This window comes from Alosa alosa, chromosome 19 (assembly GCF_017589495.1).
Source record: "Alosa alosa isolate M-15738 ecotype Scorff River chromosome 19, AALO_Geno_1.1, whole genome shotgun sequence".
NCBI lineage: Eukaryota > Metazoa > Chordata > Actinopteri > Clupeiformes > Clupeidae > Alosa > Alosa alosa.
Window position 1 is genome coordinate 23,526,175 of NC_063207.1, and position 13,155 is coordinate 23,539,329.

Below are 13,155 nucleotides of genomic sequence, written 5' to 3' on the forward strand. Positions count from 1 at the left end.
ATGCTATTTCAAACTGTGTGAAAAGGTAATGATAAAGCACATGGATTTGTTTACAAGCAGGCGAACTGTTAGCATAAGTTTGGCAGAACTATGTGGATGTTACAAGGTAAGAAACACGATTTAAAACGAGTTTCTTGTTTCTCACTTCTCTTTCCGGGACGGTAGTCTTAATGTTGCAAGGTTGGTTTTCCGCCTGGGGACGCTAGGCGCAGCGGGGAAAGTCACCATTTTCACCGGAACAGGTCATTTAACCATCCAAATGATTTCTAAACGGGTTTATTAAGTTGAAATAGTTGCCAAGTTCCCCTTTAACCACCAATGCGCGCCTTGAAGTTTTCCCAACAAGATCAAAGCTGGCTACGTGGTGGGCTACCTATCCAACCACACAGGCTTCTAAACAAACTACCTTACTTCTCCAACGTGATAATGTCTCATGTTTATTGCAAACTCGTGATGTAGGCTTATATAGCCATGCTATGCTCAGGGCAACACAGAATCTCGAAGGTTGAATGAATTCATGTATGTTTTATTGTGAGTAGGCTATAGCATAGGTCTGTTGTATTTTTTAGTATTATGACCTCTGCTTCGCTGCTTAGGTTTAGTCTTTTTTTTTTCTTCCGGATTTTTTTTCTTCTTCAGTAATTCTTGTCAACGATTCTGGGACACTGAAAGACGGGTGCAAGAAACTTGGTGGGCATGTAGCCCCGCAAGGATGATCGGACTGGACCCCCGAAGAGGGCGGGCGGACACAGTTTTCTGTGAATATCTCGAGAACCATAGGGCCTATTATGACCAACTTTTTCATATATTGGTCTCAAGGGGCCGTGTCAATCTATCCCATATCCACTCATTTGAGGGGTAGACTGAGTACAGTTGAGACACTTTTTGCCCACACAAAATCAAACAAAAAATAGATACTGAAAATAAGTGATTTTCCACACAATATTCCACATGCCTTAGCTTGTAGACTAAAATATTATAAATCAATAATACCCATAAGTAGTTTATATTTTTCACAATTAGCTCATAAACATAAGGTGCATTTTTTGTCTTGACTGTGTCTCAACTGTACCCTATAGAGTACAGTTGAGACACCTACCTGGTACAGTTGAGACACCCATCTTTAATGATGTATAGTTAACTAACCGTTTGTTGGAAAGTTGAATACATAAAAACATAGCAATTGCAAAGTGTTTGTAGTTCAAATTCATTCATTTCATTTAAATTAGCGTTGGTTAAAAGGAATACATCATGAACAAAATCTGACAGGAACAGATAGCGAACAGTAGCCTACAAATGGAATGTTCAAGTAACCTAACACAATCCAATGTGTGTCTCAATTGTCCCCCGCTGACCACCTCACACATGTCTCTAGATTTTGCAACGTCCTTACATGGCACAATGCCATAAAATATGCCAGTTTTTAGGACACAGAATAATGTTTGTAATGATACCAGTTACGTTTAACAGTAACATAAGTGTAATGAGCTATTCATTGTCGAAGGTGCATGGTGAAATGAAATTCTTACTTTGGGAAAAAAACACTTGCCGATATCCTTAAATGGGAGATACTTGTGTCGTTCAAATTTTCCATGATCAAAGAGGGCACTAATATGCATGTGCATAGCAAAAATCACAACTTGGGCTTGCTGTGCAAGCAAGATATTTAAGGTGTCTCAACTGTACACATGTCTCAACTGTACTCAGTCTACCTATAGCGCCACCTAGTTAAAAATGAACAAGTAAAAACGAGGCTTTGTCATCGCAGATATCTTTGGCTGACATGTTCAAAACTGCACGACATTTGAAGAGTATGATCATTATGACACCCACTGAATGCATGCCAAGTTTTGTGGAATTCCCTTCATGGGGGGCATATCAGCTACGCACACACACAAACACGCAGCACACGTACGCTCACGCACACACATTCACGCACGCACACACACTCAGGTACGCGCACATGCACGTACGCACACATACCAGTACATACACACATACTCACGCACATGCACACACACAGGCACGCACATAAAATCTGTCTTCTTTAACTACCATTTCAAACTGGTTTATGCTTTCAATGCAATGGACCAAACTGCTATCCTTATTTAGGATGAACAGTCAACACATAAGAAAGAATAACTTTACCAGGTTTCTCAGCTAACCACTAAATATAGGCTATGGTGGATCAGTATGTAGACTAGGCCTACAGGTTGTTGACTGAGTGACAATGAAACTGTTTGTGGTGACCAGATCTGAATGACGCATTAATAAGTCTGCAGAGGTGCGACTTGTTAGTTTAAAATTACTCTTTTCCAGTTCCAGATTCTGGAAATGGGGCTAAAAAAAGATGCCTCTTTAATCCAGACTATATGTAACAGAATCTGAAGAAATGATCCAGTCCATATGCTACAATGGAATGCAGGAGCCTATATGTCCTATGTGACCCTATTAACGTTTTTCATGTGACGTATTCTAGGTTCTATAGCTTTGTTTACATCCACCTGGTTGGCAAGGGACAAGTTGAACCCATTGAACATCGTTGTCTGCAGCTGCCTCTCAGTAGGCTACATCTCTGTATTTCAGCAATAAAGGAATTAACTAGCATAGCAATGTATTCTTTCCCCCTCATTCTCCACCTCTCTTAGTACAAATGACCCTGTTTTGCCAAGCTTGTAGGCCTATTCATAATAGTGGATAAGTGTTACGTCTGCATGTGTTTTGGGTTTCTGTCAGCTTGCTCTCTTTGTGTCTTGTGCTCTGTTAATTTCAGACGGTCCGGTGGGCAAACTACTCCTAATTGTCATGCACTGTGATTGGGTTTCTGCCCTTTAAAAGGGGGCCTCCAACGTAACAGGAAGGGCGTTCTTGGATTTGGGGTTGGCCGCTACTACGCCACGCTACACCGCTCCGCTGCGCAAGCCACGCGCTCTGGTTCCCCGAGTGAGAGTCGAGGAAAAGGCTGGGGATTACCTGGGCCTACTTTTGAGGCCTTTCGCTTGGGCAGCCTTATTTTTCGTTTGTCCATTTTTCTTAGTGTTATTTTTGTAAATAAATATTTTTGAATTATACTTCCATTTTTGGCTGTCTCCTATCATTTGCTCATGTCCCATAGAACCCCTAGACTGGGACGTGACATAAGGAACAGGCCACTGAAATACTGTAAGTATGCCAATGTCCATTCCACTTACTATAGCTGGCCAAGCATATAGTGCCACCAGATTACATGTTGTTTTGTCTATTCAACAAGGTTGTATGATCATTGAATATTAAGGAATACGGTATTATAGGCCTACTGTTTCCTCACCACAATTCATCTTCACCAGTGATCTAATTTTTGTGAAATTGTCTGGCGGTTTCCTGTTGTGACAATGTTCTCTCAAAGTTATTGCTTCAATCGTGGTATCTGTCTTCTTTAACTACCATTGCAAACTGTGGTTTATATGCATTGAGATGGACCAAGTTGCTGTCCTTTTTTGGAAATGTATGAATAGTTGACATATGAGAAAGAATAACTTCACACTTTCTCAGCTAAGTCGCTATGTAGGCTAGGTGGTGGATCAATGTGTGCAAGTTTTTGAATGAGTGAGAATGAAACTATTTGTGGTAACCAGTTCTGAATGACACATTAATAAGTCGGCAGAGGTGCAACTTAGTATTTGTTATTTGTTTAAAATGTATCTTACCCTTTTTTAATTTTCACTAAATTAAAAAAATATACAAAAAACAAAAACAAATTTCAGCCTGAAACTTTATGGCCTTGGTTCATTTTAAGTGAAAAACATGTTACAGTTTTTGCCCATTGCTTGAACACTATAGACACATGCTTAGACCAAAGTAATAAAACCTGAAGCTTCTGTTACTATACCTATACACAGTGTAACCATAACTTAAACAAAAGTGCTGCTTTGCACTTTAGTTGCAATTCTGCAACACATTTGCTCCTGCACACTAGACACTATTTCATACATAAGACGCTTCGTTCATAAATTAAACTAAATTATGGGTATCATTGGGACAACACATCTATTCAAAATACAAAACACATTGGGTGATTGAAAATACTTAGACACACACTTGAAAATACTTACTTACAACACTAAACACCAATCAGCCAGCCACAAATAGGCCTCAGTTGAGCCATTTTGAGAACTTTGCAAGCATGAGGCAGGGAGAGCAAGAGGTAGAGGAAAAGGAAGACAAAGAGAGAGGAGTAGGAGGTGGTTGAAGAGAGGCTTTGCACCAAACAATATTTCAGATGACATTAGAGAAACTTCGGTGGATCATGTGATAAATCATGACCTGACAATGAGGGAAACGGGGCAGAGTCCACCACATCTAAGCCTAAAAAAACAAAAAAAAACAGGTGTTTCAAGTGTTTATCAAAAAAAGCTAGATGTACCGCAGAGCGGTACAAAATATGACCGCCGCCCAGTCCTGCACATTCTCTCCCCAAAAAATAAATCACGTTTGTCAATTTGTCTCCATCTCCGACTCCATCCCCTACTCTTGCAACTTTTGTGTATGTAAATGAGTATGTGCATGTGTGTTTTTACTTTTGTGTATATGTGTGCTTCTGTGTGTGTGTGTGTGTGTTCGCTTGTGAGTGTGTGTGGGGTGTGTGTGTGTGTGTGTGTATGTGTGTGTCCATGCTTATATGGGTGTGCATACCTGTGTGTGTGTGTGTGTGTTTATGTGTGTGTGTGTCTTTATGTGTGTGTGTGGGTGTGGGTGTGTGCGTGGGTGTGTCTATGTGTGTGTGTTTGTGCGTGTGGATGTGTTTATGTTTGTGTGTTTGGGTGTGTATGGTACATGTGTGTGCATGTGAATGTGTGGGAGTGCCTGTGTGTGTCTATGTGTGTGTGTTTGTGCGTGTGGATGTGTTTATGTTTGTGTGCGTGCATGCGCATGCGTGTATATGTTTGTGTGTTTGTGCGTGCCTGTATGTGTACATGTGTGTGCATGTGAATGTGTGGGAGTGCCTGTGTGTGTACATGTGTGTGTGTGTGCGTGTGTCTTTATGTGTGTGTCTGCATGCATGTGTGTGCGTGTGTCTTTATGTGTGTGTGTTTATGTGTGTATGTGCATGCCTGTGTGTGTATGCATACTTGTGTTTGTATGTGTGTGTGTATGCATGCTTGCGTGTGTGCGTTTCTGTGTGTGTTTCTGTGCTTGTGTGTGTTTATGTGTGTTATGATGTCAGTTAGCTGCCTTAATTATGCGAGCGCATAAAGAAAGAAATCAAGCGCAGATTCAGGAATTGAGAGCGTAAATTCAGAAACTGAGTTCATAACCTTATTTTTCACCCCTCAGTTTCTGTATTTAATCAATTCCCGAATCTGCGCTCGTTTTCATTTTTGATGCGCTCGCATAATTAAGGCAGCTAACTGACGCTGTGTGTGTGTTGTGTGTTACTGTCTGCGTGTGTGTGTGCATGGGTGTGTGTGTTCACGTGTGTCTTTATGTGTGTGTGTATGCGTGCATGTGAGTGTGTGCGTGCTTGTGTGTGTGTGTGTGTGTGTGTGTGTGTGTGTGTGTGTGTGTGTGTGTGCGTGCTTGTGTGTGTGTGTGTGTGTGTGCATGCTTGTGTGTGTGTGTATGGATGCGTGTATGTGTGTGCGTGTCTTTATGTGTGTGTGTGTTCGTGTTTATGTGAATCTGTGCACGTACATTTGTGTGCATGCGTGCGTGCGTGCGTGCGTTCGTGCGTGTGTGTGTGTGTGTGTGTGTTTTGTTAAAATGTACGCACAATTTACAGGGTATATACACCAAAAAAATATCTTGCAATGACCCTTCCAGGGTTCTGTTACAATGCAACCAAAGTAGGAACCACACTGATGCCATGCAATTCAACATGGAATTGTCATCATGATACCATGTTTCATCATCTGTAGACAGCAGATCAAAATATTGACCTTGTTTGGGTGTAGGTCTGACTCCACTGTCTTCCCTCAATTGAGGAACAGAAAGAGGGTGTTAACCTGATGTGTAAAAGGCTGAGGATGTGCTATGGTGGGGCTGTATGTCGTCAATACAATACTTTACTATACATTACAGTTATACATTTAGCTTGTTTTTTTGTCATGAGCATTTCATATACAGAGGTCATTTAATGTGCTTTACATAAAAAGCATACATAATATGAAATAAAAGCATTAAAGGGCAATAGTCAAAGAATAGTTTAAAAAGTAAATAACATAATAAAAAGAAAACATAAAAGACACAATGTAAAATAATTAAAAGACAGATTCAGAATTTGAATCTCAGTGGTAACAGGAAGTAGCAGAAGGCATCTGAGAATATATTGGTCTTAAAGGTGCTATAAGCGATGTAACACAGTTTTTAAGCTAAAACATTTTTTGTCACATACAACTAACATCACCTCACCATCCGCTAGCTGCCTATGCCCCAAATACACTGTAAAAAAAACACGGTCCTCGTGGACAGCCTAGGCTCCAAAAACGGCCACATACTGTAAACATCTTAGGCAACCTTGCCCAAAAAAACATAACAAACTGTTCCAGCAAATCACTGACGAGATGCGCGTTTGGGAGAGTTTTAATTGCACTGGAGGGAGGGAGAGGGAGTAGCGAGCTAGCTCTCTGAAAGTCAACAGAAGTGATATTACCCTGCATCGCTTATAGCACCTTTAAGTCTTTTAAGTCTTTAAAACGGGATACAGTTGGGGCCTTTTTGATGTCATCCAAAAGTTGGTTCCAGAGCTGAACTGCACATTAGCTAAAATCTGCTTCACCATGTTTAGTTCTAACAGCAGATTGTACTTACAAGTTTTTCTCATGAGACCTGAGTGGTCTAGAAGGTGTGTACTGCTGAAGCATGTCTGATAGGTAATAAGGTCCTGATCCATTTAGTGATTTATAAACAAGCAATAGTGCTTTAAGTAAGTACCTACCTCCTCCTAAATCCTCAAATTGTGGCCGGGGTCTTTTTTTACTTAGGCTGTGCAAAGCACAAGTCTTTATTTGGGGCAGGCTTGTATTCGAGGCAGGCCTTTATTTTTTCTACTCTTAAAGTGGGCCAACACTGTTCAACACTTCCTGTAACTGGCATACCGGTAGGCTATCAAAAGCAAAAGATTTTCGGTTTGGTTTGGGATTTAATTTACTTTTGGACTGTTGATTATATTATATTGCTAAATGTTGGGACTGATGGCCACTGAAATCTGGGGGGTATTTGATGGTTCACTATTAAGTTTCATGTAGCTGAAAGAGTGTCAGGATTTCCACCCGCTGTTTATTGCGAGACAAGGCAGCCACTTTCATTCATTCATAGAACGTGCGCTGTGCTGTATGGAAACCTTCTTGCGTAGCTTATTTGTGGGGCAGCCGTGGCCTACTGGTTAGCGCTTTGGACTTGTTACCGGAGGGTTGCCGGTTCGAACCCCGACCAGTAGGCACGGCTGAAGTGCCCTTGAGCAAGGAACCTAACCCCTCACTGCTCCCCGAGCGCCGCCGTTGCAGGCAGCTCACTGCGCCGGGATTAGTGTGTGCTTCACCTCACTGTGTGTTCACTGTGTGCTGAGTGTGTTTCACTAATTCACGGATTGGGATAAATGCAGAGACCAAATTTCCCTCACGTGATCAAAAGAGTATATATACTTATACTTATACTATACTTAGCCAAGGACCCTAAATTGAGGTTTTTTTGTAATTATGCATGATTTACTTTTTATTACATTTGTAGGCTGGAATGCCTCGCGGCAACAATTGTGTTTAAATGTAGGCTAGGACTGCTTCAGCCTCTGGCAAGCTCAGAAGGGGGTGGCAAGCAACTGGTAGCTTGAGAGCGACGTGTTGGACACCCAGTGTAGGACAACGACTTTTCATTGGCAACATTATTAAACCAACCAACAATATAAAATATTAAGAAGAGCTCTTTTATTTCATTGCGTTAAATCAAAACAATGTCTTCTAGTGCTTGTAGACTGATAGCCCTACTGGTATGCAATTATTACCCCGGCTTGTATTTGGGGGCCGGCCTTTATTTGTCCGAATCGACCCGCAGCCAGCCTTTTATCCAAGGCCCGACTATAAATAGAATCCCGGCCATAATTTGAGTATTTACAGTATGTGTATAATGATGTTGTGACCGCATCTGCTATCATTTCCTGCATTAGTGTCTTTCAAAAACCAGACCCTCGTCACCATTTCGTGAAAACTAAGCTTTAGAACCCAACTATGTTTATTTTCCAGTTTACAAATACTTCTCATAGCTATTACACTGGTCATAACATTGTCATTCTTCATATACCAGTTGTATTATTATGTAAGAGAAACAAAAACAATCTAGGAACATAAAATGTGAGCCATCAGATGGAAGCAAAACAAGTGTATGTCACATAACGCCCTACTCTACCCAGTTCTCATTTTTTATAAGTTCCCTCTAACCACAGACCCATGTGATTTCACACATTTATTTGAATCCAAAACAGTATAAATTGATGGTATCCAGAGTAAAACATAGGCACTGTTCAAAAATGGGGAAACTCTTTCTGACTGTCTGCCTCCTTGCCTGTTTTGGTGAGTCAACGATCATATAACTACTTTTATGCACAAACTCACTCTAATTAGATTGAACTGAATATGATGTCCCTTTCTTTATATTAGTGTACAGCATCCAGGTCAAAGGATTTGATCGTGGACAACATACCCTGAAACAGCCCAATGGTAAGGATATTTTTTCCATCCATATGTATTATGTACTCTCTCATACAGGCTAATTACAGTTAGACTTAGACACTTTGGTCCAAAATAATTTACAAGTAGAACATATATGCATTTAAATATTGATTACACAAACTTCCCTCATACAACATGTGACTATACATGAGGAAGTGTTGTTTCGTCGTATCTCTGTTATAAAGCACATTCCCTGTCAGGGATAAATAAATGACACCCCTGCCTGCTCACTGAGATCCTCCTCAGCAGGCCCTAGTGTGAACCTCAGTACCCTGGGAGAGAGGGCTTTCAGCTACATCGCCCCAAAGCTGTGGAATTCACTGCCAGACTACAGTACATCAGACACTGTGACTCAATTACTGACTTTAAAAACAGACTTAAAACATATCTCTTCAAGATGGCTTATGGACTGACTGACTTTTACTTTTACTTTTATTTTTATTATCTTTTTTGAGATGACTATAATTTTAACAACCTTTTTGTTTTTGTTTCTTTGTGAAGTGACCTTGGGTGACATGAAAGGCGCTCTTCTTCTTCTTCTTCTTCTTCTTCTTCTTCTTCTTATTATTATTATTATTATTATTATATCACATCCTATCCCATCTTATCCTAGGTGAAAACGAAATAGAACTTCTTTTGGAAAATGAACTGAAGGATGTCCGTATGGAGTTACAGGTACATATCTGTGTTCCCCACTATGAGAGCTGGAGAAAATGACACTGTGCAGTGATGTCACCCTTGTGCTCTTTGTCCTCTCCATGAATCATATGAATCATGTCTGTATTGTATTGCAGAGACTCAACATCACTCATAAAATACCTGGTGTCTGCAGTGTCTGCAAATGGGTGTTGGGCAAGATCATCCCTGAAGTGCCAGCCCATGAGACAAAGGTATGGGACGTTCTGTAATCTTATGCCACACAGACAGGGATGGATTACTGAACAGGCCTACCGGGCCCAGGCCCAAGGGCCCAAGGGCTCAGGGGGCCCTGAAGCTCAAGCCTCTGTGTGAAGTCACTATGTTCTCCACCCCTGATATCTGAACAGGCCCCCACAGGTCACACTATGTGTGATAATCATGCTTTGTAATAGGCATCTTTTTTTCACAGCAAGATGCCTTAAATCTGTTGATCAGTCCCTCCAGAATTCCGCTGGCCTTTTTTGAGATTGTTTCAGCCTAAAATGCCTGATTTTGCGGCAACATTTCTAAAAAATTGTGATTGAAGTCGCATTGTTTTTAAGCGTTTCTGGTAAATAATTTACAAGAGGAAGTGAAAATTGCAAAAAAAGTTGCGAGTATTTATTTATTTATTTTTAAATTGAGGGCAACTAAGGGTAATAAGACCAATCTTTATTCTAATTAAAAATAATACGAAAAGTAAAGGATTACAAAAATCTTTTTTCTGTTTGCTCTCAAACAGCGGCACCTAAAGAACCTGATGAATCAAGCCTGTGGGAGTTATATTTTATTCTCATGGATCTGCAGGAAGTTTGTGAATAGCTACTTGGATATCATTTATGGTGATGTTGTGACTAACCATATGAATGTCCCAGGGAAAATATGCAAAGCCATGCACCTCTGCTGGTGGCCTGCACACGAGAAAAAGCACAAACAAATAGAGTAATGCTGAATGCCATTCATCTGCTTTAACCCTCAATACTGAGTTAGTACGTAACCAAAGTTAATAAACCTTTTGTTAATACGTAATAGATTACTGTTTGCCTATAGTGATTTGACATATGAGAGGCTGCATTCATTAAGTAAATTATAACTGAATGCAATAGGCCTATTATGAATGTAACTGAATGTAATATTAATTTACATATGCTGCTTTGCTTTAGTTTCATGCAATTCAAAAATGCATCTTGCATGTATTATTATGTTGTACTGACATTGTAGCCTAAATGCGACTGCATTTGTTTGGAATACCTTGCCATCCATTGGTTTGAATAAATATTGCTTGTGAGATGCAACCATGCATGTATGTCTTTTTTTCCATTTCCATTATTCAGCATGGTGCTCTATGTTCGTCTCACTGTAAAAAATAGAACTTGCCGTTTGTTCTGCCAAATACGGTTTGTAAGTAAATATAACTCAAATAATAGGAAAGGTGATGTTCTTTTTTTTTCCTGCTGACAGCACAGTGATCATCTCAACCTAAACCAACAAATTTTCTTTGGGAAACACTGTAACCGATACAATCTCAGGTAAATTGTGTCAAATATTGTCATTCTTTCTTTAGCCTATATTCGATTAGTGTATAGCTCATTTGCATATTCAAATTAATTTTCAAAGAAACTTGTAATACAAACATTTTTACTTTTCATGGGTACTTTCATTGTGTAAAGTTTTGTTTTTGATAGGAGTAAAGGAAAGAAATAGCCCCATTGGGGTGTATTGTTGTCTGGCCTTATTGGCACACATCTCGGATTGATGAGAATTTAACATATTTCCTCAACTAGGATTTCTTAGGACTTTTAGTTTTAGTAGTTATTCTGGGCACCTCATAGAAATGATCTAATCTATTACAATTATGCTATCGTAAATGTTTGTGTTTTTGTTTTTGTTTTTTAAATGGACTTTTTACTTATATTTATTTATATTGTATTGACCTTAAAGGAGCACTTAAAGGAGTAGTATCTATAAAAGTAGACAATAATTTTGTACAGTGTGGATTCTGCATGTGACTTACTTCCATCAATTTTGCACTTAGAATAGGGACACTGCAGAGTGGTTTTATTATTGACATGTTCTATCAGTCCTAGAAAACCATCCCATGTGAACAAATGTTTGTCTGGATTCTGGGTTTTATTATTATCACAAGTCAAGTCAACTTTATTTATATGGCGCATTTTTAAGCACAGAGGTCATTCAATGTGCTTTAGCCTACAAAAACACTAATAAAAGCATAGAAGGCCAATAGTCAAATAATAGTTTAAAAAGTAAAGAATAAAACAAGAAAACATTTGGGGCAGCCTACTGGTTAGCGCTTCGGACTTGTAACCGTAGGGTTGCCGGTTCGAACCCCAACCAGTAGGCACGGCTGAAGTGCCCTTGAGCAAGGCACTTAACCCCTCACTGCTCCCCGAGTGCTGTTGTTGTTGCAGGCAAAGCTCACTGTGTGTTTACTGTGTGCTGAGTGTGTTTCACTAATTCACGGATTGGGGTAAATGCAGAGACCAAATTTCCCTCACAGGATCAAAAGAGTATATATACTTATACTCTACATACTATAAAAAACACAAGGTAATAGTACATAAAGCACCCATTGAACAGCAGCACTCTATGGAGATTCTTGAAGTAGTCCCAAACTGTACGCGCACACATATATTTCCTTTCAGGACCAAAATGCCCGACCACAGGGCTCAATAGTCCCCCTCGTGGAGTGTTAAAGAAGCACTATGCAGGTCTGGTTATTCCTTCGCTGTTTCTGGGTTTTCACCAGAGTTGGGCTCGCATTTTCACTATTCAGCTCCCCCTGCAGCTTCGGTAGCAAGTGACTGCAACGCTAAACCCCCACTAGCTAGCGAGCTAGCCATCAAGAAACCAAGCTAAACACATACAGGGCTCACAATAAAACGGTCACACCAGCACATTGTTCAAGAAACTATCAAACCACAATACAAAAGACAAAGTTCACCCAAGGGTAGGCTACTTACAATTTCCACAGCAACAAAGCCAAGTCGGCGTCCGTTTTGCAGTCTTTTTCGAAACTACAATCTGACTACATTTTCGAGGCGCGATTGGATACTTCCGCTGAGTCACATCCGGATTTACCCGGACCGAGTCCAGAAAGTTGCATATTTGTTTTTTCCGCGGAGAAGCAATAGGGGGAGACGAAGCACCCACCAAACAACCCAGAAAGTGTTGTAGAACCATCTGAACGACTCTCAAACTGCATAATTAAGGTAATTTTTGCTAAAATTGTTGCATAGTGCTTCTTTAACACCCAAATAGTTAACACTCAGAGTTTCAGAGAAACCCGGTAGAGCTGCAATTGTTGAGCCGTAAAGAACGAGCCGCTACACTCTGACTATGCCCAATCTGTCTATTCTGTTAGAATGACAGGACAACTACTTCACAGAATCCCCCTTTGCCCAACCAAGGACAGCAATAGTACTACAAGGAACAATAGTACTCACCCCGAAGAGTGCTCTGTGAACTGAGTAATGAGGATGTTACCACAAACCTTTAACAGACAATCACAAAGCAGTACAAATTCACATCCAGGATGACGTGACATACATACATGGAGATTCTTAGTCCCGAACTGTGGGCGCACACGTCTCCTTCCATGGCCAAAATGCCCGACCACAGGGCTCGATAGTCCCCCTCATGGAGTATTAACACCCAAATAGTTAACACTCAGAGTTTCAGAGAAACCCGGTAGAGCTGTAACTCTCGAGCCGTAAAGAACGAGCTGTGACACTCTGACGATGGCAAACAAACAAACTCC